This window comes from Conger conger, chromosome 12 (genome assembly GCF_963514075.1).
Source record: "Conger conger chromosome 12, fConCon1.1, whole genome shotgun sequence".
NCBI classification, from domain to species: Eukaryota; Metazoa; Chordata; class Actinopteri; order Anguilliformes; family Congridae; genus Conger; species Conger conger.
Window position 1 is genome coordinate 1,925,672 of NC_083771.1, and position 27,248 is coordinate 1,952,919.

At 55.5% G+C, this 27,248-nt stretch overlaps 9 non-coding genes and 6 pseudogenes across 9 annotated transcripts; all 15 read right to left on the minus strand.

Annotated features, from left to right (window-relative positions):
- Positions 1-2,128: 2,128 nt before the first annotated feature.
- On the minus strand, positions 2,129-2,307 carry LOC133106413 (U2 spliceosomal RNA; annotated as a pseudogene).
- A 5,494-nt stretch (positions 2,308-7,801) lies between these two features.
- On the minus strand, positions 7,802-7,913 carry LOC133105707 (U5 spliceosomal RNA). Its single transcript, XR_009703901.1, has one exon. It is a non-coding gene; the product is annotated as a U5 spliceosomal RNA (small nuclear RNA).
- A 332-nt stretch (positions 7,914-8,245) lies between these two features.
- LOC133106451 (U2 spliceosomal RNA) lies at positions 8,246-8,436 on the minus strand. The gene has a single exon (XR_009704497.1). It is a non-coding gene; the product is annotated as a U2 spliceosomal RNA (small nuclear RNA).
- Positions 8,437-8,868: 432 nt separating this feature from the next.
- On the minus strand, positions 8,869-8,980 carry LOC133105708 (U5 spliceosomal RNA). Its single transcript, XR_009703902.1, has one exon. It is a non-coding gene; the product is annotated as a U5 spliceosomal RNA (small nuclear RNA).
- Positions 8,981-9,312: 332 nt separating this feature from the next.
- On the minus strand, positions 9,313-9,485 carry LOC133106375 (U2 spliceosomal RNA; annotated as a pseudogene).
- A 2,268-nt stretch (positions 9,486-11,753) lies between these two features.
- Positions 11,754-11,861, minus strand: LOC133106580 (U2 spliceosomal RNA; annotated as a pseudogene).
- Positions 11,862-12,293: 432 nt separating this feature from the next.
- LOC133105709 (U5 spliceosomal RNA) lies at positions 12,294-12,405 on the minus strand. The gene has a single exon (XR_009703903.1). It is a non-coding gene; the product is annotated as a U5 spliceosomal RNA (small nuclear RNA).
- A 332-nt stretch (positions 12,406-12,737) lies between these two features.
- On the minus strand, positions 12,738-12,928 carry LOC133106463 (U2 spliceosomal RNA). The gene has a single exon (XR_009704502.1). It is a non-coding gene; the product is annotated as a U2 spliceosomal RNA (small nuclear RNA).
- Positions 12,929-13,360: 432 nt separating this feature from the next.
- LOC133105710 (U5 spliceosomal RNA) lies at positions 13,361-13,472 on the minus strand. Its single transcript, XR_009703904.1, has one exon. It is a non-coding gene; the product is annotated as a U5 spliceosomal RNA (small nuclear RNA).
- Positions 13,473-13,804: 332 nt separating this feature from the next.
- Positions 13,805-13,987, minus strand: LOC133106366 (U2 spliceosomal RNA). The gene has a single exon (XR_009704478.1). It is a non-coding gene; the product is annotated as a U2 spliceosomal RNA (small nuclear RNA).
- A 5,400-nt stretch (positions 13,988-19,387) lies between these two features.
- Positions 19,388-19,499, minus strand: LOC133105711 (U5 spliceosomal RNA). The gene has a single exon (XR_009703905.1). It is a non-coding gene; the product is annotated as a U5 spliceosomal RNA (small nuclear RNA).
- Positions 19,500-19,831: 332 nt separating this feature from the next.
- LOC133106395 (U2 spliceosomal RNA) lies at positions 19,832-20,009 on the minus strand (annotated as a pseudogene).
- A 5,140-nt stretch (positions 20,010-25,149) lies between these two features.
- On the minus strand, positions 25,150-25,284 carry LOC133106570 (U2 spliceosomal RNA; annotated as a pseudogene).
- A 433-nt stretch (positions 25,285-25,717) lies between these two features.
- On the minus strand, positions 25,718-25,834 carry LOC133105753 (U5 spliceosomal RNA). The gene has a single exon (XR_009703946.1). It is a non-coding gene; the product is annotated as a U5 spliceosomal RNA (small nuclear RNA).
- A 360-nt stretch (positions 25,835-26,194) lies between these two features.
- LOC133106400 (U2 spliceosomal RNA) lies at positions 26,195-26,372 on the minus strand (annotated as a pseudogene).
- Positions 26,373-27,248: the final 876 nt, after the last annotated feature.

Genomic DNA, 27,248 nt, shown 5'->3' on the forward strand with positions numbered 1-27,248 from the left:
CCACTGTGCAGGCTGCGGCCAAGTGACCTAACTCGCCGCAGTTCCTGCACAGCTTGGGCATGCCGTAATAAAACACCACGCCCCGGTGTCTCCCCAGCGTGATGGTGCTGGGGATGTGACATACCCCCCCCACTGCAGAGGGGTCAGACTTGAGCTGGACCAGCCATTTCCTGGCCCCGGTCCAGACTCCATCCTCATCCAGGACCCTCCTGGCTTCAGATTTTACTTTCCCATACCTGCCCAACCACGTACTCACATCGTGGTCCTGTACAGTTTCATTAAAAAACTGCACAGTGACCACTTTGCTTTCCGTGTCGGACAGGGGCTCAACTTGAAAGTTGTTGAGGGGAGACCTGTCCTTCCCCTCTCTATAGAGGTTCCAGAACCTCTCCAGGACATTAGCGTTTTTAAAGCTAATTTCAAAAATATCAGCATTACCTGGAACCTTCACCAGGCAGTTCAGGTCGCCTGGCACGAAGCCCATGGCTCGCTGAAGCACTGCCCGGCTAAACTCCAGGCGGGTCATACCTGTCACTCTCCTCTGGCTGTTGGCTGTTGGGGCAGCAGCATTGGTTCCCCCCCTAGTGGACGCTGGCTCGGTGGCGCCCTCCACAGCTGCGCCATTCACCCCGTGCTCCACCAGGGGGCCTACCCTGTCGCTGCTGCCCCCCTCTCCGCTGTTCAGGAGGGTTAGCCGGACGGCATTGTGGCGCCGCACACCTGGCTGAGCCGCCGTCGCCATTCCTGCTGGGGGCCGGAGTCCAGCTGTAGGCAGAGAACAGAGAAACGCCTGAGGTTGATGGCCTGTCCCAGGGGGACCGAACATGCAAGGGGGGCCGATGGTTCAGCTCCCCTGCCGCTAGTGAACCTCCCTTCCGGTGGGGGGCGCCAAGCGTTGGTCCGGCACGCAGCAAACAGGTCCGGATCCAAAGGGCGCCGCCGTCTTCTGGGGGGAGGTCCACGGATCCCCCTTTCTGCCTGCTCCGCACGCCTCGTCCTCCGGAGGGGTCCCGCTGGATCTGCTGCAGGGCCTGAAAAACCAGAGGCAGAGAGAGCAACCGGCGAAGGCCCAGCAAGGCTGGTACAGGCCCGGAGAGCAGCCCTTCCGGGCGTTCTCTCCGGGCAGCTCTGGTACTCGCCTCTGGCTTCCGGCAGAAAAGCGTTCTGCAGCAGTGGAGCTCGTCCTCCGGATGGCGGGAGTCTTCTGGCAGGGTGGCCTCCAGGCGAGTCTCTGCCTCCGCTGGCTGGCTCTCGAGGATCCTCGTCGCCGCCTCAGTCCAGGAAAAGGTGGTGGAGTCCCGGGCTTCTTGGCTGGCTCTCTGGATCCTCGAGGCTCCTCCGGGTCCGGCTCCCTCTGGTGGCAGGCTCTGGCAACGGCAGCTCCCTCCGCAGTTCCTGGATCAGCTCCCTCGCTCCTTCTCTCCAGCCACCTGGTTGGTTCCTCCCAACAGGCCCTGGGGTACCTGGAGGTCAGAGAGGGCCGCGGTCAAGCCACTGGTACTCTCTCCTCGCTCCAGGCACAGCTGTTCCGGGGGTGGTCCGTGAACTGCGAGCCCGCACCAGCCGCGGTCAAGCCACGTACTGGGAACGGAACTCGCAGCCCGTCAGGTTAGGAGGAAAAACCAGGTGGAAAAAAGAGGGGGGCGAAGGAGCCAAGAAAGGGAGGAAAAAGGGAGAGAGAGAAGGGACACAAGCTCTGAGAAGCCTCTCAAGAAACAGCCGAAAACCCCTTGTCTACCACTAGCAAGCCAGTGGTAGGCAACAGGTTAATTCGTGCTGAAGAGAAACCCGAGCGAAATGTGACCTTTCAGCGCACCAGGCGCCTCCGGCCCCCTTCCCAGCCACTCCCACTGACCCGGGGTTGCCACTGCCGCCAGCCGGCCGGACAGACAATCCGAGAGGGAAGGTGGGAAAAGCGAGACAGCGCAATGACAACAAACAGTTACGTCCCGCACAGAAAACTACATCATTTTGCTAAAAAACAGAGGCAAGCACACTTACAACAAGGGCACATATTCACCCTATTTACAACACAATTTACATATATACAAAATAAACAAACAAACAAACAAACAAAAAGGGGGAAGAACAGGGCAACAAAACACAACCTTTTTTTGCACAAAACTTGGAGAGGCGCACCGTTCCCGAACGCACTGCAATAACGGGTCGATGCTTGAAGCGGACGGAGCAAGCTCCTTCTCCGACTCCCTGTGCCAAAAATCCGTTTAATATATAGTCCCCTGATAGGGGACGTATCAGATATTAAACTGATAAGAACAGATTTTTTTTTGTTTTATAAACTTTTATTTCCACACATATCACATTACATTGTATTTACATTAAACACACATAACACAAACAATATACAAACCCCTCACGCTTTCTACAAACACAACACATATACATTCATTATTTAACAATTTATGTACACTATTTACACTTTCATCGGCCTAATTTTATTAGGCCACTATTATAGGCCTAAGGCGGCCTTCACCTTTCCCCATTTCTTTTTCCACCTCTCCTGTCCCTCTACCTGGGCGCACACCCTTATCTCCACCGCCACCCTTCTTTCCCAACCCTTGTAGCACTGCACCCCCGTCATGCCGTCTGAGGGGTTCACAATTTTCCTATTTCGGCTGTCCCACAAGGCCAGCTTCCCCCAGCTCACCAGGAGGCTGAACACCTCCCTTTCCTCAGCCTTCACCCTCTCCAAACCAACAGCCTTCATGGCTGCTGCTCTGTCCACTGCTGTGGCCCATATCGGGAGGAACACCACCCTATTTGCCCTCCCCCAAAAGACCTTAGCAAAAGGGCATTCCCACAGGGCATGCCCCCCTGTCTCCTCCCTCCCACAGCCCCTGGGGCACAAAGGGCTCCTGGCAGTGCCAGCCCTGTGCATCCTCTCCCTCACCGGCAATCTCCCCAGACCGCCCAACCAGTTCAGGTCGCTTGCTCGGTTTGGGAGCCACCTGGCGGACAAAAACTTCCACTGCCCTCCATTTCTCTCCACCTCCCTCTCTACCTCCCTCGCCCTCCTGCCCAAGAGCGCTTTATATAGGGCCCTGTGGTCCTTCAGCCCCTGCGCCATGATGGTCTCGCTGTTTGCTCTCAAGAACAGCACCGCCCTTGAGTAGCACCACGGGATGTCCTCCGCCCTCGGCCCCCTATTGTCCCACCCCACCAGCTCTCTCATGGCTGTCCCCACCCACATCCTCATGAGATGTCTGCTCTTATGGCTCCCAGCTCCCACCAAGGTGTCGACGATGCTTTTTAGGTACAACACCTCAAGCTTCAGGCCTACGTCCACTAGACCCCGCCCTCCCCTCTCCACTGGCAAAAACAAAATTTCCCTCTTTACCGGTTCCACACGCCCTCCCCACAGAAAATTAAAAATCATCCGGTTTAAAACGATCTTGCACCCCGCCGGGATCGGGAAAACTCTCCCTAAATAAATAAGTTGCGGCAAAATGTCCGCCTTCACTATTAAAATCTTACCTGATAGGGTTAGTGTTCTCGCCCTCCACAAGCCTAACCTCTTCCTTACCTTTTCTAGGCACTGTTCCCAGTTCAGCCTGTCCGCCCCCTCCCTGCTGAACCGGATCCCCAGCACCTTCATCCCGTCCCCACACACTGTCAGGCCATGCTGCTCCCCCTTCCTCCCTCTCCATCCCTCGGTCACCATCACTATCGACTTACCATAATTTATCCTCGACCCTGACCCTCGACAGTACTGGCCCACCAGGCCCATGACCCTCTCCACATCCCTCTCTGAGGAGACCACCACTGTGGTGTCATCTGCGTACTGCAGCACCTTTACCCTCTCGCCCCCACTGCCTGGGATCTGCAGGCCCCTAAAAACCGTGTCCTGCCTCATCAGCTCCGCCAGGGGCTCTATCACACATACATACAGCAAAGGAGACAGGGGACACCCCTGCCTCACCCCTCTACCCTGCCTCACCGGCACACTCAAAGCCCCGTTAACCTTCACCCGGCTGAAGGCTCCGTTGTAGAGGGCCTTTACCCAGGCAACAAAACCCCCTCCAAACCCCATTCTGTCCAGGACCTGTACCAGGAAGGCATGGTCGACCCGGTCAAAAGCCTTTTGCTGGTCCAGGCCAATCACTCCTATCCCCACCTTCCTACTTTTAGCCCAGGCCAGCACATCCCTCAACAGCACTAGGTTCTGGGACCCCATCCTTCCCGGGACCGCACAAGTTTGGTCCGGCCCCAGAACCTCCCCCAACACTCCCTTGGCCCTGTTGGCCAGCACCTTCCCCAGCACCTTGTAATCGGTGCAGAGGAGTGTGATTGGCCGCCAGTTCCCCAGGTCTTTCCTCTCTCCCTTCTTAAAAAGGAGGTGTATAACCCCCTCCCTCATCGACTGGGGCATTTTCCCCACTTCTCCCACCCGGTTAAACACCTCCACCAGGTCCTCTGCCATCTCTCCCCAAAAGTGGGTATATAACTCCCTTGTTATTCCGTCCCTCCCTGGAGTTTTCCCCGCCTTTAGGGAGAACAAAGCTTCCCTTACCTCTTCCTTATTTATTTCCCTCCCCAAAGCTTCCTGTTGTCCGTCCTGCACCTTCCTCCAAAGCTGCGCCACCAGCCTGTCCCCCTCCTCCGTGTCCCTCTCCTCCCTACCAAACAGCACAGAATAGAAAAGCGCTGCAGCGTCTAGCTTTTCCTCCTGCAGTCTTACCTCCCCCTCCTTTGTGGCTAACGCCTCTATCCATCCCTCACTTTGGCGTGTACTTACCATTTTGAAAAAGAAAGGCGTTACTCGCTCATCTCTTTCCTTCCTCTCCACCCTCGCCAGGAAGGCAAACCTTTTTGCCTTCTCCATATAATAGGCCCTTATTTGTTCCTTTAGTGCCTTTACCTCTTCTGTCTTTACCCTCCCTCCCCTGTTTGCCACGCCCACCCAGTATTGCAGTTCACTCTGCAGTGCCCACACTCTCTCTCTCTCCTCCCTCCTCTTGGCTATCCCGTAGGCCATGCAAAACTCCTTAATTCTAATTTTTACCAGCTCCCACCAATCCAAAACACATAAAAACTGGGCTTTGAAGGCCTTCCAACCCAAATAAAATTCCTTAAATTGCTCTATAAAACAAAAGTCCTCTAGGAGTTCGGCATTAAAACTCCATCTCCTTTTCCTTTCGTTCTCCCCTCCCTCCAAAATGCACTTTATTAAACAATGGTCCGATGACCAGCTTGGCATCACCACAAACTTTTCCAAACGAAAACTTTTGGACACAAAAAAATAATCCAGCCTTCTCCTGCAGCCCCTGGAATTTGCCCATGTAAACCCCTCCCCCTGTCGGCCATTTTCCCTAAAACAATCAAACAAAGAAAACTTAACCAAAATCTCTTTTTTTAAATAAAGAACTGAAAAATCCCTCCTTCCCCCCACTATCCCCTCATCCACAGACACATTGAAATCCCCCCCCAAAATAATACTCCTATTTGTAGCCAAAACTTCTGGCAAAAGTTTAAAAAAATCATACCTCTGAGAAATATTGCACGGGGCATGCACATTGACAAATCTCATTCTCTCCCCTCCCCACAAAACATCCGCACACATGAGCCTTCCTGGGACTATCGTCAGAAACTCCTCAATTTCTACCCCCCTTCCTTTAAACAAAATCCCCAAACCGTCAGCGTGGACATTGCCTACTGACCACACTGAAGGCCCCAGATCCCAATCCCTACGAAAAATGGCCACATCCCTCCCCCCTCCCAAATGACATTCCTGCAAAAAAAGTACATTGAATGGCACCTCTTTTAAAGATAAAAACAGCGCCAACCTTTTGTCCCGGTCTTTTATGCCCCTGGCATTAAGAGACAAAAATTTTTTCCCCATGAATAAAAATGTAATAAAGGTGTTGGCCTTCAGCCTACCTCCTTCCAAAAATTTTCTCCATCCCCATCCTGGGTTCCGCCGGCAATGGAGCGTCCGAATCCCCCATCTCCTTCTCCACCTCTTCGGCCCAGTCCTTGGGCCTAGCCTTGGCTTTGGTCGGGGCCCTGGCCTTTGCCTGCCTCCCCCCTGGTGGAGCTCCAGCCATCTCAGGCCTCTCCTTCCTCTTCTCTCCCCTCAGCCTGATGACGGCATCCTCCTCCATGGACAGCTCCATGTCGGAGTCATCGCTGCCCTCATCCGCCGTCTCCCTCCCCTCCCTGCTGCCGAGCTCCAGATCGGTGTCTGGGATCGGGCCTTCCTCGGTGCTAGGCCCCGCTGAGCCTGGTGCAAGCCCTCTCTGCTCCCCCTTCCTGCGCTCTGTTGGGCCTGGTGTAGGCCCCTCAGCCTCCACTGGGCCTGATGTAGGCCTCTCAGCTTCTGTTGGGCCTGGTGTAGGCCTCTCAGCCCCTGCTGGGCCTGGTGTAGGCCTCTCAGCCCCTGCTGGGCCTGATGTAGGCCTCTCTGCCTCCTTTGGGCCTGGTGTAGGCCCGTCAGCCTCTGTTGGGCCTGGTGTAGGCCTCTCAGCCTCTGCTGGGCCTGGTGTAGGCCTCTCAGCCTCCGTTGGGCCTGGTACAGGCCTCTCAGCCCCCGCTGGCCCTGGTGTAGGCGCTGCTCTCTCCCTGGCTGCATCGGCGTAGGTGCGGCGGCGCTCAGGGCATGCCCTCATGAGATGCTCCCCCGAGCCGCAGACGTTGCAGGTGCGCGGCTCCTTGCACTCGGCCGCCATGTGCCCTCTTTGTCGGCAATTGTGGCAGACCACCAACATGCACCCCGCGTCGACGTGGCCCACCTCCATGCATCGCCGACAGAAGGGAGGCTGCCTGGAGTACATGACGTGGCCCTTCACCCCTTCGACCATGCAGAGGGCTGGAGGATGGAGGAAGCCCTCGTATCCATGGTCACTCTCTCGGAGCAGAACCTCGTACACCCTCTGGCCGTTCCAGAAGCCGTAGACGTCCCTCCGGTATCTGGGTCCGGCCACCACCCTGGCGTACCTCTCCAGGTACCTCCCGACAGCCTCGTCCGGCACGTTCATGTCGAAGAGGTTGATAATCACCACCCTGTGGTTCCTCCTCTCCATGGATTCAACGCGGTATGACCCCAGATCTTCCCTCTTGCACCGCTCCATGAACGCCTTAAATGCCTCCGGTCCTCTGAAGGCTACATCCACGAACTCCTCCCTTCCGTTCCGCTGTATCCCCAGAATGTCGTTCTCCGACAGCGAGAACTTCTCCAAGACGAAGGCCTTGACAAACTCCTCCCTCTGGGGCATTCTCCCTGGGGCTCCTGCCCACTTTACTCTCACAGTATTCCGCACTGCTCTCCAGTTACTGCTCGCCATACTTACAAAATTGGTCGCTTCTCTCCACCACAAACCACTTGATCTTAGCCAAAAGGCCGAGAAGCGATAACCACAAACTGGCCCCTGCCGACGGCGCCCTCCCGGTGGCCCCGGACCGCGCTCGGGGGAAGACGCCACCTGGCCCAGGAGCCGGCCCCCCTCCCCGCCTTCCCAAGAACCCTGCGCACGCACTGACTGGCCGGTCGGCGAGCTACCGTAACGACCGGACTCAGCTGGCTCCTCCCACCAAGATCCACTGTCCTCCACTGGCAGGCACAGCCGCCAAAAACACTCGACACATACCGAGTACACTGTTACTTACTGAATAGCTGCTCTCTAGGCAGCGACCAAAGCTATTTAGCGAGCGGGGCATCGATCGCACGCGGCAAGCAGGCGATAAGCCAGAAACGAGCAAGTCGGCTCGGCTCATCGGCGACTCGCAAGCAACCCGCATACCTGTCGCACATTGCCGTCTGTCCTTAAACCGTTCGAAGTTGCCCCGTCCCGTGGACGGAGCATCCAAAAATAGCACAAACTCAGGTGCGTTCCTCTCCACGGAAATCTTTAGTAAAAGGCGAAAGATTTGTGCGTGCTGAAGAGAAACCCGAGCGAAATGTGACCTTTCAGCGCACCAGGCGCCTCCGGCCCCCTTCCCAGCCACTCCCACTGACCCGGGGTTGCCACTGCCGCCAGCCGGCCGGACAGACAATCCGAGAGGGAAGGTGGGAAAAGCGAGACAGCGCAATGACAACAAACAGTTACGTCCCGCACAGAAAACTACATCATTTTGCTAAAAAACAGAGGCAAGCACACTTACAACAAGGGCACATATTCACCCTATTTACAACACAATTTACATATATACAAAATAAACAAACAAACAAACAAACAAAAAGGGGGAAGAACAGGGCAACAAAACACAACCTTTTTTTGCACAAAACTTGGAGAGGCGCACCGTTCCCGAACGCACTGCAATAACGGGTCGATGCTTGAAGCGGACGGAGCAAGCTCCTTCTCCGACTCCCTGTGCCAAAAATCCGTTTAATATATAGTCCCCTGATAGGGGACGTATCAGATATTAAACTGATAAGAACAGATACTACACTTGATCTTAGCCAAAAGGCCGAGAAGCGATAACCACAAACTGGCCCCTGCCGACGGCGCCCTCCCGGTGGCCCCGGACCGCGCTCGGGGGAAGACGCCACCTGGCCCAGGAGCCGGCCCCCCTCCCCGCCTTCCCAAGAACCCTGCGCACGCACTGACTGGCCGGTCGGCGAGCTACCGTAACGACCGGACTCAGCTGGCTCCTCCCACCAAGATCCACTGTCCTCCACTGGCAGGCACAGCCGCCAAAAACACTCGACACATACCGAGTACACTGTTACTTACTGAATAGCTGCTCTCTAGGCAGCGACCAAAGCTATTTAGCGAGCGGGGCATCGATCGCACGCGGCAAGCAGGCGATAAGCCAGAAACGAGCAAGTCGGCTCGGCTCATCGGCGACTCGCAAGCAACCCGCATACCTGTCGCACATTGCCGTCTGTCCTTAAACCGTTCGAAGTTGCCCCGTCCCGTGGACGGAGCATCCAAAAATAGCACAAACTCAGGTGCGTTCCTCTCCACGGAAATCTTTAGTAAAAGGCGAAAGATTTGTGCGTGCTGAAGAGAAACCCGAGCGAAATGTGACCTTTCAGCGCACCAGGCGCCTCCGGCCCCCTTCCCAGCCACTCCCACTGACCCGGGGTTGCCACTGCCGCCAGCCGGCCGGACAGACAATCCGAGAGGGAAGGTGGGAAAAGCGAGACAGCGCAATGACAACAAACAGTTACGTCCCGCACAGAAAACTACATCATTTTGCTAAAAAACAGAGGCAAGCACACTTACAACAAGGGCACATATTCACCCTATTTACAACACAATTTACATATATACAAAATAAACAAACAAACAAACAAACAAAAAGGGGGAAGAACAGGGCAACAAAACACAACCTTTTTTTGCACAAAACTTGGAGAGGCGCACCGTTCCCGAACGCACTGCAATAACGGGTCGATGCTTGAAGCGGACGGAGCAAGCTCCTTCTCCGACTCCCTGTGCCAAAAATCCGTTTAATATATAGTCCCCTGATAGGGGACGTATCAGATATTAAACTGATAAGAACAGATTTTTTTATATTTAAATTATTTTATTGGTCCGCACCAAACTCATTTCATTTACATACAAACAATAACCAAACAAAATCCAAACCACATCCTCTTCACAAATGTAAACTCAAAACCCCACCCTCCCCGGAAGTCCCAACACATTCCCACTGTACAAACACATTTCAAACCAAACAAAAACAGAACAGAAAACAACCATACAACACAAAAGCAGCACCAACAAACAAAACCTTTCAACAAACATTTTATCCCTCCACTCCTACATCGCCTTACCTTACAAATACTGAACAACAAAAACCAAAACACATCCTCTTGACAAAAGTAAAACCAAACCCCCCCCCTGAAGTCCCAAAGTCCCAACACATTCCCACTGTACAAACACATTTCAAACCAAACAAAAACAGAACAGAAACAACCATACAACACAAAAGCGGCACCAACAAACAAAAACTTTCCAAAAAACATTTTATCCCTCCACTCCTACATCGCCTTACCTTACAAATACTGAACAACAAAAACCAAAACACATCCTCTTGACAAAAGTAAACTCAAAACCCCTCCCTCCCCTGAAGTCCCAAAGTCCCAACACATTCCCACTGTACAAACACATTTCAAACCAAACAAAAACAGCCATACACTAACAATGGCAGCACAAACAAACCCACAAACAAAACCCTTCAAAACCCTTATATCCCCACACTCCCACACTCCAAAAAGAAAACCCTTCCATTCCAACGAAAAAAAAACAAAACACAAGCCCCCCCGCCATCACAGGCCAAAACCCCCCCCCCTCCCTCCCCCTTCCTCCTCACAATCCAGGAACGGTACCTCATTCGGGGGCCTCTGCTGGACCGGCCCCTCGTCGTACCCACACTCGGACAGGGGGGAAGCCATGTCCCACACCAGGCTCTCACCGCTCGACACATCCGTGGAGTCCCCAGAGTCCAGGTGTAATCCCCCCCTGACCACGCCGAGCCTAACCTTCTTCTTCTTCTTCTTCTTCTTCTCCTTCTCCCCCGGGGATCCGCTCTCCCCGCTTGTGCTCTCCACCGCCAGCTCCTCAATGGCTTCCGCCCAAGTGGGGGTGCGGCTGCGCTTCACCCCCCCCTCCAGGCCTCCTTCCTCAGCCCCAGCTGCCCCTGCGCACACTGCCCCAAAGGCTCTCTCTGGGGGTGCCTTCCCCGCTGCCTCCACTTGGCCCACCACCTCTGCTCCACCCAGGGCCGGCACTGCTCTGCCTGCCTTCCCCTCTCCCCTCCTGGCCCGAGGACGTGGGGTGGGGGGCACTTCTCCCGATGCCGGCGCTGAGGAAGCTGAAGCCTCCAGCTCCGACTCCTCCACCACCTCCTCAACCGCCTTCTCCGCCACAGGAGCTACCTCCGCCGCTGGCTTGCTTCCCCGTCTCGGCACTCCCTCCTCCACTCCTCCAGGGGGCGCTGCCTCAGCAGGAGCAGCACTGCCCTGCTCACGTCCCTGCTCCTCTGCCTGGCTCTGCTGCCCCTCCCCCTGCGCTTCCTCCTCCCCACCACCAGGGGGAGCCGGCTGTCCTCCTGCTGCCTCGGCGTAGGTGCGCCTCCGGGCCGGGCAGTCCCGGATCAGGTGTTCCCCACTCCCGCACAGATGGCACTTCCTTCCTGCCGGGCACTCGCGTGCCGCATGGCCTTCCTCCCCACATGCCAAACACACAAACGAACTGCAGTCTTTTCCCATGTGGCCATACTTGAGGCACCTCCTGCAGTATGTAGGTAGGCCGGAATAGGTAAGAAAACCTTTATCCGGCCCGATGGAAAATACTGCAGGCAGATGCCTCACACCGCCCACCGCGTTCTCTTCTGGCCTGAGCCTCACCAGGACCTGCCTCTTCCCGTTCCACACCCCAAAACGATTCCGCATCCTCACTTCCGTCCTCAACACGGTGCAATACCTTCCCAAAAAAACCTCCACCTCCCTCGCCGTCACAAACGGGTTGTACGTCAGCAGGGTAACCAGCTTCACATCTCTTGAAAACAGCGGCTCCATATTAATTCCCTTTAAAACCTCTGCCTCCTTCCGTTCTTTGTAGGCCTCAAAAACCTCCAAACACAGGCCCTCACTCTCCAAAGTTACATCAAACAGGCCTCTGCTCGGGTAATCCTGCACACAGTACATCTGCTCCACTCCAACCTCAAAAAAATCTTTAAAGAGCCTTACTACAACATACTGCAAGTCCACCTTCCGTCTCTCCTCCGTCGCAACCTGCAGCCGAATTGTATTCCTCCTCCTCAGTGTTCCTCCTGGCATCTCCGGTCCTGGAGCATCCATGGTCCCGCACGAAAAAAGCCTCTGGATCGCGACCCTCGTTTCCGTCTGATAAGAACAGATACTACACTTGATCTTAGCCAAAAGGCCGAGAAGCGATAACCACAAACTGGCCCCTGCCGACGGCGCCCTCCCGGTGGCCCCGGACCGCGCTCGGGGGAAGACGCCACCTGGCCCAGGAGCCGGCCCCCCTCCCCGCCTTCCCAAGAACCCTGCGCACGCACTGACTGGCCGGTCGGCGAGCTACCGTAACGACCGGACTCAGCTGGCTCCTCCCACCAAGATCCACTGTCCTCCACTGGCAGGCACAGCCGCCAAAAACACTCGACACATACCGAGTACACTGTTACTTACTGAATAGCTGCTCTCTAGGCAGCGACCAAAGCTATTTAGCGAGCGGGGCATCGATCGCACGCGGCAAGCAGGCGATAAGCCAGAAACGAGCAAGTCGGCTCGGCTCATCGGCGACTCGCAAGCAACCCGCATACCTGTCGCACATTGCCGTCTGTCCTTAAACCGTTCGAAGTTGCCCCGTCCCGTGGACGGAGCATCCAAAAATAGCACAAACTCAGGTGCGTTCCTCTCCACGGAAATCTTTAGTAAAAGGCGAAAGATTTGTGCGTGCTGAAGAGAAACCCGAGCGAAATGTGACCTTTCAGCGCACCAGGCGCCTCCGGCCCCCTTCCCAGCCACTCCCACTGACCCGGGGTTGCCACTGCCGCCAGCCGGCCGGACAGACAATCCGAGAGGGAAGGTGGGAAAAGCGAGACAGCGCAATGACAACAAACAGTTACGTCCCGCACAGAAAACTACATCATTTTGCTAAAAAACAGAGGCAAGCACACTTACAACAAGGGCACATATTCACCCTATTTACAACACAATTTACATATATACAAAATAAACAAACAAACAAACAAACAAAAAGGGGGAAGAACAGGGCAACAAAACACAACCTTTTTTTGCACAAAACTTGGAGAGGCGCACCGTTCCCGAACGCACTGCAATAACGGGTCGATGCTTGAAGCGGACGGAGCAAGCTCCTTCTCCGACTCCCTGTGCCAAAAATCCGTTTAATATATAGTCCCCTGATAGGGGACGTATCAGATATTAAACTGATAAGAACAGATACTACACTTGATCTTAGCCAAAAGGCCGAGAAGCGATAACCACAAACTGGCCCCTGCCGACGGCGCCCTCCCGGTGGCCCCGGACCGCGCTCGGGGGAAGACGCCACCTGGCCCAGGAGCCGGCCCCCCTCCCCGCCTTCCCAAGAACCCTGCGCACGCACTGACTGGCCGGTCGGCGAGCTACCGTAACGACCGGACTCAGCTGGCTCCTCCCACCAAGATCCACTGTCCTCCACTGGCAGGCACAGCCGCCAAAAACACTCGACACATACCGAGTACACTGTTACTTACTGAATAGCTGCTCTCTAGGCAGCGACCAAAGCTATTTAGCGAGCGGGGCATCGATCGCACGCGGCAAGCAGGCGATAAGCCAGAAACGAGCAAGTCGGCTCGGCTCATCGGCGACTCGCAAGCAACCCGCATACCTGTCGCACATTGCCGTCTGTCCTTAAACCGTTCGAAGTTGCCCCGTCCCGTGGACGGAGCATCCAAAAATAGCACAAACTCAGGTGCGTTCCTCTCCACGGAAATCTTTAGTAAAAGGCGAAAGATTTGTGCGTGCTGAAGAGAAACCCGAGCGAAATGTGACCTTTCAGCGCACCAGGCGCCTCCGGCCCCCTTCCCAGCCACTCCCACTGACCCGGGGTTGCCACTGCCGCCAGCCGGCCGGACAGACAATCCGAGAGGGAAGGTGGGAAAAGCGAGACAGCGCAATGACAACAAACAGTTACGTCCCGCACAGAAAACTACATCATTTTGCTAAAAAACAGAGGCAAGCACACTTACAACAAGGGCACATATTCACCCTATTTACAACACAATTTACATATATACAAAATAAACAAACAAACAAACAAACAAAAAGGGGGAAGAACAGGGCAACAAAACACAACCTTTTTTTGCACAAAACTTGGAGAGGCGCACCGTTCCCGAACGCACTGCAATAACGGGTCGATGCTTGAAGCGGACGGAGCAAGCTCCTTCTCCGACTCCCTGTGCCAAAAATCCGTTTAATATATAGTCCCCTGATAGGGGACGTATCAGATATTAAACTGATAAGAACAGATTTTTTTTTTTTTGTATAAGAAATTTTTATTTACACAAATATACTTTTACATCATATTCACATTACATACACATAACACACACACTGTACAGACCCAACATCTTTTCTACAGACAACACATATACATCCACTATTTACACTTTTATATACACTATTTACACATTTGCCTTTTATAGGCTCAAGGCGACCTTCACCTTTTCCCATTTCTTTTCGCCCCTTTTTTCCCCTTCTACCTGGGCACACACCCCTATCTCCACCATTACTCTCCTTTCCCACCCCCTGTAGCACTGCACCCCCGTCATGCTACTTTTGGGGTTCCTGACCTTCTGATTCCTGCTGTCCCACAGGGCCAGCTTCCCCCAGCTCACTAGGAGGCCAAACACCTCCCTCTCCTCAGCCTTCCGACTCTCCATCCCAGCTGCATTCATGACCCCAGCCTTGTCCACCGCTGTGGCCCAGACCGGGAGAAACACCCCCTTATTTGCCTTCCCCCAAAAGACCCTTGCAAAGGGGCATTCCCACAGGGCATGCCCTCCTGTCTCCTCCCTCCCACAGCCCCTGGGGCACAAAGGGCTCCTGGCCGTGCCGGCCCTGTGCATCCTCTCCCTCACCGGTAGCCTTCCCAGACCGCCCATCCAGTTCAGGTCTCTCGCCCGGTTTGGGAGCCACTTGGCCGACAACCACCTCCATTGCCCTCCGCTCCTTTCCACCTCCCTCTCTACCGCCCTTGTCCTCCTGCCCAGGATCTCTTTGTAGAGGGCCCGATGATCCCCCAGCCCCTGTGCCGCGATAATCTCTCTATTAGATCTTAAAAAGAGAGCTGCCCTCGTGTAGCACCACGGGATGTCTTCCGCCCTCGGCCCGCTGTTGTCCCACCCCACCAGCTCCCTCATGGCCGTCCCCACCCACATCCTCATGAGGTGCCGGCACTTGTGGCCCTCATCTCCCACCAAGGCGTCGTAGATACTCTTCGTGAACAAGACCTCTACCTTCAGGCCCACGTCTACTAGGTCTCTCCCGCCCTTTTCCACCGGCAAAAATAAAATCTCCCTTTTTACAGGCTCTAGCCTCCCTCCCCATAAAAAATTAAAAATCAACCGGTTTAGCCTGATCTTATACACCGCCGGGATCGGAAAAACCCTCCCTAAATAAATAATCCTCGGTAAAATGTCCACCTTCACTATTAATATCTTACCTGAAAGTGTCAGCGCCCTCTCCCTCCACACGCCTAACCTCTTCTCCACCTTCTCCAGGCACTGCTGCCAGTTCAGCCTGTCCGCCCTCTCCCCGCTGAAACGGACCCCCAGCACCTTTATCCCCTCCTCACACGCTACCAGGCCATACTCCTCCCCCCTTCTCCCTCTCCATCCCTCGGTCACCATCACTGTCGACTTAGTAAAATTGATTTTTGACCCTGACCCTCGACAGTACTGGCCCACCAGGCCCATGACCCTCTCTACGTCCCTCTCCGATGAGACCACCACCGTGGTGTCATCGGCATATTGCAGCACCTTTACCCTCTCCCCCCCGCTGCCCGGGATCTGCAGGCCCCTGAATACCCTGTCCTGCCTCATCAGCTCTGCCAGGGGCTCTATCACGCACACGTACAGCAAAGGGGACAAAGGACACCCCTGCCTCACCCCTCTACCCTGCATCACCTGTGCACTCAGGGCCCCATTTACATTTACCCGGCTGAAGGCCCCGTTGTAGAGGGTCTTCACCCAGGTAATGAAACCCTCCCCGAACCCCATCCTCTCTAAAACCTTCACCAGGAAGGCGTGGTCGACCCGGTCGAAAGCCTTCTGCTGGTCCAGGCCTATCACCCCTACCCCAACTTTCCTGCTTCTCGCCCAGCTCAAAAGATCCCTTAAAAGAATCAAGTTCTGGGACCCCATCCTTCCTGGGACAGCACAAGTTTGGTCAGGTCCCAGAACTTCCCCTAACACCCCCTTGGCCCTGTTGGCCAGCACCTTCCCCAGCACCTTGTAATCGGTGCAGAGGAGAGTTACTGGCCGCCAGTTCCCCAGATCTTTCCTCTCCCCCTTCTTGTGCAACAGGTGCACTACCCCCTCCCTCATCGATAAGGGCATCTTCCCCACTTCTCCCGCCCGGTTAAAAACCTCCACCAGGTCCTCAGCCACTATCCCCCAGAAGTGGGTATATACCTCCCTGGTAATCCCATCTCTCCCTGGCGTTTTCCCCGCTTTTAAAGAGAACAAGGCCTCCCTTACCTCTTCCATCCTTATCCTCCTCCCCAGGGCTTCCTGTTTTCCCCTCCCTACCTTCCTCCAGAGCTGCGCTACCAGCCTGTCCCCCTCCTCTGTGTCCCTCTCTTCCCTCCCAAACAGCACCGAGTAGAAAAGCGCTGCGGCGTCCAGCTTCTCCTCCTGCTTCCTTACCTCCCCCTGGCCTGTCATTATCGCCTCTATCCTCCCCTCCTTTTGCCGCGCTCTCACCGTTTTAAAGAAGAAAGGCGTTACCTTCTCGTCCTTCTCCCTCCGCTCCACCCTTGCCAGGAAGGCAAACCGCCTTGCTTTCTCGATGTAATACGATTTTATATCTTCTTTTAACCCCTTTACTTCTTCTGCGTTCACCCTCCCTCCCCTGTTTGCCACCCCCACCCAGTATTGCAGCTCTCCCTTCAGTGCCCACACCTTCTCTCTCTCTTCCCTCCTTTTCGCTATGCCATAGGCTATGCAAAACTCCTTTATCCTCCGTTTCACCATTTCCCACCACTCCAGCACACAGGAAAACTGGGCTTTGAAAACCCTCCACCCCAAATAAAATTCCGTGAACTGTTCACAAAAAACAAAATCTTTAAGGAGATTGGCATTAAAAGACCATCTCCTTTGTCTTCTAGCCTCCCCTCCCCCCAAAATACACTTTACTACACTATGGTCTGAGGACCAGCTGGGAATCACCGCAAAACTTTCCACCCTCCATTTTTTTGAGGCAAAAAAGTAGTCCAACCTCCTCCTACAGCCCCTGGAGTTTGACCACGTGTATCCCTCCCCCTGTCGGCCATCTTCTTTAAAACAATCAAACAAAGAAAACTTAACCAAAATCTCTTTTTTTAAATACATAACTGAAAAATCCCTTCTCCCTCCCACTATCCCCTCGTCCACCGACACATTAAAATCCCCCCCCAAAACAATACATCGATTTGTCGCCAATAAAACCGGCAACATCTTGAAAAAACACAAACGCTCAGAAATATTACATGGGGCATGCACATTTATGAGCCTAAACTTCTCCCCTCCCCACAAAACATCAGCACACAACAGTTTCCCTGGAACAATCGACAGGAATTCCTCAACCACCATCCCCCTTCCCTTAAACAGAATCCCCAACCCATCGGCGTGGACATTGCCCACTGACCAGACCGAAGGCCCCATATCCCAATCTTTGCAAAACTTGGCGACATCCCTCCCTCCTCCCAAATGACACTCCTGCAGGAACATCGCGTCAAACGACACGTCTTTAAATGATAAAAACAGTGCCGCTCGCTTATCTCTGTCTTTTATGCCTCTAGTGTTCAAAGACATGAAAGTTTTCTCCATTTGAGAAGTTATATCAAAACGGATATACAGGCTCTCAGCCTACCTCCTTCCGAAGATCTTCTCCATCATACGCTCGGGTTCCGTCGGTATCAGGGCCTCCGCGTCCCCCATCTCCTTCTCCACCTCTTCGGCCCAGTCCTTGGGCCTAGCCATGGCTTTGGTCGGGGCCTTGGCCTTAGCCCTCCTCCCCCCTGATGGAGCTCCAGCCATCTCCGGCCTCTCCTTCCTTTTTTCGCCCCTCAGCCTGATGACGGCCTCCTCCTCTGTGGACAACTCCATGTCGGAGCCCTCACTGCCTTCATCCGCCGTCTCCCTCCCCTCCATGCTGTCGGGACCCCGATCGGTGTCTGGGATCGGGCCTTCCCCGGTGCTAGGCCCCGTTGGGCCCGGTATAGGCCCCTCAGCCTCCATTGGGCCTGGTGTAGGCCCTTCCGCCTCCGCTGGGCCTGGTGTAGGCCCCTCCGCCTCCCTTGGGCCTGGTGTAGGCCTCTCTGCCTCCTCTGGGCCTGGTATAGGCCCCTCAGCCTCTGCCGGCCCTTGTGTAGGCCTCCCTGCCCCTGCTGGGCCTGGTGTAGGCCTCTCCTGCTCTGCTGCACCTGGTGTAGGCCTCTCAGCCCCCGCTGGCCCTGGTGTAGACGTTGCCCTCTCCCTGGCTGCGTCGGCGTAGGTGCGGCGGCGCTCCGGGCATGCCCTCATAAAGTGGTCTCTGGAGCCGCAGGTGTTGCAGGTGCGCGGCTCCTTGCACTCCGCCGCCATGTGCCCTTGCTGCCTACAATTATAGCAGACCACCGACCTGCACCCCGCGTCGACATGGCCCACCTCCATGCACCGCCGACAGAAAGGAGGCTGCCTGGAGTACATAACGTGGCCCTTTACTCCCTCGACCATGCAGAGGGCTGGAGGATGGAGGTAGCCCTCGTAGCCATGGTCGCTCTCCCGGAGCAGGACCTCGTACACCCTCTGGCCGTTCCAGAAACCGTAGGCGTCCCTCCGGTATCTGGGTCCGGCCACCACCCTGGCGTACCTCTCGAGGTACCTCCCGACAGCCTCGTCCGGCACGTTCATATCAAAAAGATTGATAATCACTACCCTGTGGTTCCTCCTCTCCATGGACTCCACTCTCCATGGCCCCAGGTCTTCCCTCTTGCACCGCTCCATGAAGGCCTTGAAAGGATCCGGCCCCCTGAAGGCGACGTCTACAAATTCCTCCCTTCCATTACGCTGGATCCCCAGGATTTCCTTCTCTGACAAAAGAAACTTCTCCAAAATGCACGACTTTACGAACTCTTCTCGTTGTGGCATGCCCCCAGGAACTCCTGCCCACTTCATCCTTGCCGTATTTCTCACTGCTCTCCAGTTATTTGAAGACATACTTACTGTTTAGTCGCTTCTCACCACCACAATCCACTTGATCTTAGCCAAAAGGCCGAGAAGCGATAACCACAAACTGGCCCCTGCCGACGGCGCCCTCCCGGTGGCCCCGGACCGCGCTCGGGGGAAGACGCCACCTGGCCCAGGAGCCGGCCCCCCTCCCCGCCTTCCCAAGAACCCTGCGCACGCACTGACTGGCCGGTCGGCGAGCTACCGTAACGACCGGACTCAGCTGGCTCCTCCCACCAAGATCCACTGTCCTCCACTGGCAGGCACAGCCGCCAAAAACACTCGACACATACCGAATACACTGTTACTTACTGAATAGCTGCTCTCTAGGCAGCGACCAAAGCTATTTAGCGAGCGGGGCATCGATCGCACGCGGCAAGCAGGCGATAAGCCAGAAACGAGCAAGTCGGCTCGGCTCATCGGCGACTCGCAAGCAACCCGCATACCTGTCGCACATTGCCGTCTGTCCTTAAACCGTTCGAAGTTGCCCCGTCCCGTGGACGGAGCATCCAAAAATAGCACAAACTCAGGTGCGTTCCTCTCCACGGAAATCTTTAGTAAAAGGCGAAAGATTTGTGCGTGCTGAAGAGAAACCCGAGCGAAATGTGACCTTTCAGCGCACCAGGCGCCTCCGGCCCCCTTCCCAGCCACTCCCACTGACCCGGGGTTGCCACTGCCGCCAGCCGGCCGGACAGACAATCCGAGAGGGAAGGTGGGAAAAGCGAGACAGCGCAATGACAACAAACAGTTACGTCCCGCACAGAAAACTACATCATTTTGCTAAAAAACAGAGGCAAGCACACTTACAACAAGGGCACATATTCACCCTATTTACAACACAATTTACATATATACAAAATAAACAAACAAACAAACAAACAAAAAGGGGGAAGAACAGGGCAACAAAACACAACCTTTTTTTGCACAAAACTTGGAGAGGCGCACCGTTCCCGAACGCACTGCAATAACGGGTCGATGCTTGAAGCGGACGGAGCAAGCTCCTTCTCCGACTCCCTGTGCCAAAAATCCGTTTAATATATAGTCCCCTGATAGGGGACGTATCAGATATTAAACTGATAAGAACAGATTTTTTTGTATTTAAATTAATTTATTGGTCCGCACCAAACACATTACACATCACATTCCCTTACAACACTGAACAACAAAACCCAAATCACATCGTCTTGACAAAAGTAAACTCAAAACCACCCCCTCCCCTAAAGTCCCAACACATTCCCACTGTACAAACACATTTCAATACAAACAAAAACAGAACCGAAACCAGCAACACAACCAAGAACAGAAACAAAAGCAGAACCACAACCAAACCCCTCAAAAACCCTTATATCACCCCCTTCCATCGCTCCCATGCAGCGTGGAATCCCCAGCTCAGCACCTCCCATCCGAAGCGCCGCTCCACCTCCGCCTCCACCATCCGCACCACCCCCCTCCCTGTCCACCCCGTCTTCACCGCCCCCCTCTCCCCCCGCGCCCCCCACAGCTTCTGCTTCGCCAGGCTCAGCAGCAGCAGTGTCTGAAACCTGGCCCTCCCCTTCTCCCTCCCCAACCCCTCTCCACACAACACTCCCTCCCGTGTCACCCCCCTTATGCTCCTGTACCTCCTCCCCATCAGCTGCCACACCTCCTGGGCAAAGGGGCAGCCCCAGAAGACATGGGCCACGGTCTCCTCCTCCCTCCCACAGCCCTCCCTGGGACAGAACCTGTTCTGGGTCAGCCCGTGCCGGTACAGGACGTCCCTCACCGGCAGCCTCCCGTAGGCCACCAGCCAGTTCAGGTCCCTTAGGCGGTTCTCCAGGCCCTTTGGCTGGATCGCCGCCCAGACCTCCCGCCCCACCGGCACTCCTGTCCCCCCCACAGGCCTCAGCCGCGCCTTTAAGGCCTTGTACAGGGCCCTGTGCTGCAGCACCAGCCCCTTGTCTGCACACTCCTTGTGCCTCTTGGCCCAGCGCCCCACCTGCGCATAATGAGCAGGGGCCACCTGCCCCCTCGGCACCCTGTTGTCCCACCCCACCAGAAACCGCACACAGGACGAAAACCAAAAACGAACAAAATACTGAAACTTATGACAAACCGGGGAAACCAAGGAAACACACAAATTACAAAAAAACAACACATCTAACTTAAGCGGAACATGTAACACATCCCTCCCTCCCTCCTCCACCGCCATATACATTACCTCTCTCCTTATATACTCGTAACCCCCCCCCCACAAAAACTTGAACACCGCCCGCACCAGCTCCCTCTTAAGCCGCACGGGCAAAGGAAAAACATACGACAAATAAACTAAAAACGGAAAAATGTCGGCCTTTACCGCTAACACCCTCCCGGACAGTGTGAGCCGGCGTGTTGACCAGAGGCCTAACTTGGTCTTCACACCCGCCACCCTCTTCTCCCAGTTCCTCACTGCGTCCCGCCTGTCTCCCTCTCCAAACTCTACCCCCAGGACCCTCACTGGCCCTATACTTACCTGCAGCCCACACTGTCCATCCCTTCTACCCTTCCACGCCCCTAAATACTTCATGGTGGACTTTGCCAGGTTAACAGAAGCCCCCGCCCCCCTGGCAAAGTCCCCCACCACCTCCATTGCCCTCCGCACACTCCCGTCCCCCTCCAAAAACAGACAGACATCGTCTGCGTACAGCCCTGCCTTCACGCTCTCCCCCCCTGCTCCTGGCATTGGGACCCCTCTTATCCCTCCGTCCCTCCGCACTGCCTCGGCCATCGGCTCTATGTAAAGCACGAAGAGGAGCGGTGACAAAGGGCAACCCTGCCTTACCCCCCCCTTCTGCCCCACCATCTCCCCCAAAAACCCGTTGACCCCTACCCTACTCCCTACCCCTTTATACAGGAGCTGCAGCCACCTCAAAAACCCCACCCCAAAGCCCAAGCGCGCCAAAACCCCAAACAAAAACCCATGGCTGACCCTGTCGAAAGCCTTCTCCATGTCTAGGGAAACAAAAATCAACGGTAGGTTCCTCTCCTCCACCCAACAAAAAACGTCCCTCGTGAGCTGGAGGTTCCATGTTACGGACCTGCCCTCCACCCCACAGGTCTGGTCCTCCCCCACCAGGAATGGCATGGCCAACCTCAGCCTGCCCGCCAGTGCCCGGGCGATGAGCTTATAGTCGACGCCCAGAAGTGTTATCGGGCGCCAGTTGTTCAAATCAAGCTCATCGCCCTTCTTATAGAGCAAGGCCACCACTCCCTCCTTCATCGAAGGGGCGAGCTCCCCCCTCTCGTGGATCTCCCGAACGACCTCTAAAAAATCCCGGCCCACCAGCTCCCAGAATTTAAAATAAAATTCCTTGGGAAGCCCATCCTTCCCCGGGACCTTCCCTCCCTTCATCCCGGAGAGTGCCTTTTTCAGCTCCTCCGAGCTGAAAGGCATCTCCAGTACTGCCCTCACTCCCTCCGGCACCCTCTCCTCCACCAAGCCCAGAAAACGCTCGGAGGCACTCCTGTCCACCTCCCTTTCCCCGAAGAGGAGCGAGTAGTAGCGGGAGGCCACCTTTAGCATCTCCTGCGTTCCTCTATGCACCCTCCCGTCCTCCCCCCTCAGCCCTTCCATCACCCTCTTTGCCCTCATCGCCCTCACCCTCTGGAAGAAATACGAGGAGCAGGTCTCATCCTCCTCGTATTTCTCTCCTTGGCTCCTAAAAGCCAGGGAGCGTGCCTTGTCCTCATGCATACTCTTAAGCTCTGCCTTTAAGGCCTCCCACCTCCCCTCGTCAAACTCCCCCCCGTTGTTCCATCTCACGTAGAGCCCCTCCAGCTCTCTCTGCAGCCTAAGGGAGTACCTCTGCTCCCTCCTTTTTTTCCCCCGGCAGTACGTGATGACAAAAGCCTTGATTCGGGCCTTCGTCACCTCCCACCATTCCACCGCCGAGCTAAAAAAAGGCTTCAGCTTTGCCCACCCTGCGTACGCTTCCCTGAAGCGCACGCAAAAGGCCTCCTCCTCTAAAACCTGAGTATTCATGCGCCAGCACCCTCTCCCAAAGGGTGGCGCATCCCACCCCACTGTCACCACCACCCCACTGTGGTCCGAAAAATAAAGGGGGATCACCTCGGCCGCCTTCACCCTCTGCCCCCCCGGAACAAAAACAAAATCGAGACGGGACTTGGCCCCCCTGCTGTTCCCCCAGGTAAGCCCTGGGTCCTTTGGCCACACCTCCCTAAACCCATCTTTCAGGGAGAACCTCCCTAACACACCTTTCAGGTGTGCCACCGACCAATCCGGTGTTTCAAACGAAACATTAAAATCCCCCCCCATCACTACAAACCTGTTTGTGGCACACACCTGTTCCAAAGACAGAAAGAACTCCTTTCTCCTTTGCACATGGGCTGGAGCATAGACATTCACCAACCTCAATTTTATGCCCCTCCAGTCCCCGTCCACCACAAGAACCCGCCCCTGCACCCACGAGGACACGTTCACAATTTTTATCTCCCTCCCTCTAACCAAAATTCCCACCCCCGAGGAATGGGCCCCACCCACACTCCAAAAAGAAAACCCCTTCTTCCATTCCAAAGTAAATTTCTGAGAGTCCTCACTGGACCTCAGATGCACCTCCTGCAAAAAACAAAACGTAAAACTCTGCGCAGACAAAAAATGAAAAACTCCCCTCCTCTTTTCCCCACTTAACAACCCCCTCACATTACACGTCATTATTCTCAAATATTGTGCCATGACACAAACAAAACAGAAACTAAAACCCCACCATCACAGGCTGAACCCCCCAAACCTCCCTCCCCCTTCCTCCTCATACTCCAAAAAGGGTACCTCATTCGGGGGCCTCAGCTGGACCATCCCCCCGTCATACCCACACTCGGACAGTGGGGAAGCCATGTCCCTCACCCGGCTCTCACTGCTCGACCTGCCTAGGGAGTCCTCAGAGTCCGAGTGAAAGTCCCCCCTGGCCACGCCCAGCCTGACCTTCTTCTTCTTCTTCTTTTTCTTTTCCCCCAGCCCTGGAGACCCGCTCTCCCCGCTGGTGCTCGCTACTGCCAGCTCCTCCGTCGCCTCCGCCCAAGTGGGGGTGCGGCTGCGCTTCACCCCCCCCTCCAGGCCTCCTTCCTCACCGCCAGCTGCCCCCGCGCGCACCGCCGCAGAAGCTCCCTCTGGGGGCGCCTCTTCTGCTGCCTCTGCCTTCCGCCCCACCTCTGCTCCACCAGAGGCTGGCACTGCCCTGCCTGCCTTCGCCTCTCCCCTCCTGCCCTGAGGGTGTGGGGTGGGGGGCACCTCTCCAGATGAAGGCACCGACGAAGCTGAGGCCTCTAGCTCCGACTCCTCCACCACCTCTGCTGCAGGAGCTGCCCCTGAGCCCTGCGCCGCCTGCGCCGACTGTTGTTCCCCAGCTGGCTCGCTTCCAGGTGCCTGCGTCTCCTCCTCCTCTCCTCCAGGAGGCGCTGCATCGGCCGAAGCAGCACTGCCCTGCTCACGTCCCCGCTCCTCTGCCTGGCTCTGCTGCCCCTCCCCCTGCGCTTCCTCCTCCCCACCACCAGGGGGAGCCGGCTGTCCTCCTGCTGCCTCGGCGTAGGAGCGCCTCCGGGCCGGGCAGTCCCGGATCAGGTGTTCCCCACTCCCGCACAGGTGGCACTTCCTTCCTGCCGGGCACTCGCGTGCCGCATGGCCTTCCTCCCCACATGCCAAACACACAAAGAAACTGCAGTCTTTTGCCATGTGTCCATACTTGAGGCACCTCCTGCAGTATGTAGGTAGGCCGGAATAGGTTAGAAACCCTTTATCCGGCCCGATGGAAAATACTGCAGGCAGATGCCTCACACCGCCCACCGCTTTTTCTTCCGGCCTAAGCCTCACCAGAACCTGCCTCTTCCCGTTCCACACCCCGAAACGATTTCTCATCCTCACCTCCGGCCTTAGCACGGTGCAGTATCTTCCGAGAAACACCTCCACCTCCCTCGCCGTCACAAACGGGTTGTAAGTAAGCAGGGTAACCAGCTTCACGTCACTTGAAAAAAGCGGCTCCATGCTAATCCCCTTTAGTACTTCAGCCTCCTTCCTCTCCTTGTAGGCCTCAAAAACTTCAAGACACAGGCCCTCACTGTCCAGCGTCACATCAAACAACCCCCTACTCGGGTAGTCCTGCACACAATACATGCGCTCCACTCCAACCTTGAAAAAATCTTTAAAAAGCCTTACTACAACGAACTGCAGATCCACCTTCCGTCTCTCCTCCATTGCAACCTGCAGCCGAATTGTATTCCTCCTCCGTAGGGTTCCTCCTGCCATCTCCGGTCCTGGAGCATCCATGGTCCCACACGCACAATCACTGAATCGCGAAATTTGTCTCCGTTTGATAAGAACAGATACTACACTTGATCTTAGCCAAAAGGCCGAGAAGCGATAACCGCAAACTGGCCCCTGCCGACGGCGCCCTCCCGGTGGCCCCGGACCGCGCTCGGGGGAAGACGCCACCTGGCCCAGGAGCCGGCCCCCCTCCCCGCCTTCCCAAGAACCCTGCGCACGCACTGACTGGCCGGTCGGCGAGCTACCGTAACGACCGGACTCAGCTGGCTCCTCCCACCAAGATCCACTGTCCTCCACTGGCAGGCACAGCCGCCAAAAACACTCAACACATACCGAGTACGCTGTGACGTACTTACTACCGAGTTACTTACCGAATAGCTGCTCTCTAGGCAGCGACCAAAGCTATTTAGCGAGCGGGGCATCGATCGCACGCGGCAAGCAGGCGATAAGCCAGAAACGAGCAAGTCGGCGACTCGCAAGCAACCCGCATACCTGTCGCACATTGCCGTCTGTCCTTAAACCGTTCGAAGTTGCCCCGTCCTGTGGACGGAGCATCCAAAAATAGCACAAACTCAGGTGCGTTCCTCTCCACGGAAATCTTTAGTAAAAGGCGAAAGATTTGTGCGTGCTGAAGAGAAACCCGAGCGAAATGTGACCTTTCAGCGCACCAGGCGCCTCCGGCCCCCTTCCCAGCCACTCCCACTGACCCGGGGTTGCCACTGCCGCCAGCCGGCCGGACAGACAATCCGAGAGGGAAGGTGGGAAAAGCGAGACAGCGCAATGACAACAAACAGTTACGTCCCGCACAGAAAACTACATCATTTTGCTAAAAAACAGAGGCAAGCACACTTACAACAAGGGCACATATTCACCCTATTTACAACACAATTTACATACATACAAAAAAAAACAAACAAACAAACAAACAAACAAAAAGGGGGAAGAACAGGGCAACCCACCCACCTAGTAAAGGACAACAAAACACAACCTTTTTTTGCACAAAACTTGGAGAGGCGCACCGTTCCCGAACGCACTGCAATAACGGGTCGATGCTTGAAGCGGACGGAGCAAGCTCCTTCTCCGACTCCCTGTGCCAAAAATCCGTTTAATATATAGTCCCCTGATAGGGGACGTATCAGATATTAAACTGATAAGAACAGATTTTTTTGTATTTAAATTAATTTATTGGTCCACACCAACCTCATTACATTTTCATACAAACAACAAACAAACAAATTCCCAACCACATCCTCTCAACAACTGTAAACTCAAAACCCCACCCTCCCCTGAAGTCCCAAAGTCCCAACACATTCCCACTGTATCAACACATTTCAAAACCAAACAAAAACAGAACCGAAACAACCATACAACCCCCCACCCCACCCCCTCCCACCCCCCACCCACCCCAACCACAAAACCCCAAACAAACAACTCCAACAACAAAAACAATACAAATACAAAAACAACAAGAAGAACCCCACCCTCCACCCTCCCCCCTCCCCACCCCACCCCACCAACCCCGAACCCAACCACCCCAATCACATACATTCTATTTACATGCTTACATATTCCCAGGACCCCCCTCCCAGAGGAAGAGCCTTTCCAGGCCTCCCCAGTACTTCCGCACCCATTCCCACCCGTGCACCACCCCATCCCCCCTTATTCTCTCCGCTACCCTCCCAGAGAACCTATGGAAGAGCTGGCTGGGAGTCAGGACCCTCAGCCTCATCCCCACTGCTGCCATCCTGTCCTCCCACAGCACCCACTTGCCATACCCTACCACCTCCCACACTACACCCTCAGCCACGGCTCCCACTGCCGCCAGCCCCCGCCTGTACAGAACTCTCTCTCTGCTCAGGGTGAAGGCAGGCCCTACCCCACTGAGGAGGCCCTGCACCAACCCCCAGTACACCCTTGCAAACTGGCACTCCCATAGGGCGTGCGCCACCGACTCCACCAGCCCACAGCCCCTTGGACAGAGTGGGCTGGCACTGCACCCATGGCGATGCAGCACCTCCCGCACCGACAGCCTGCCCATCGCGCACAGCCAGTGGAGGTCCCG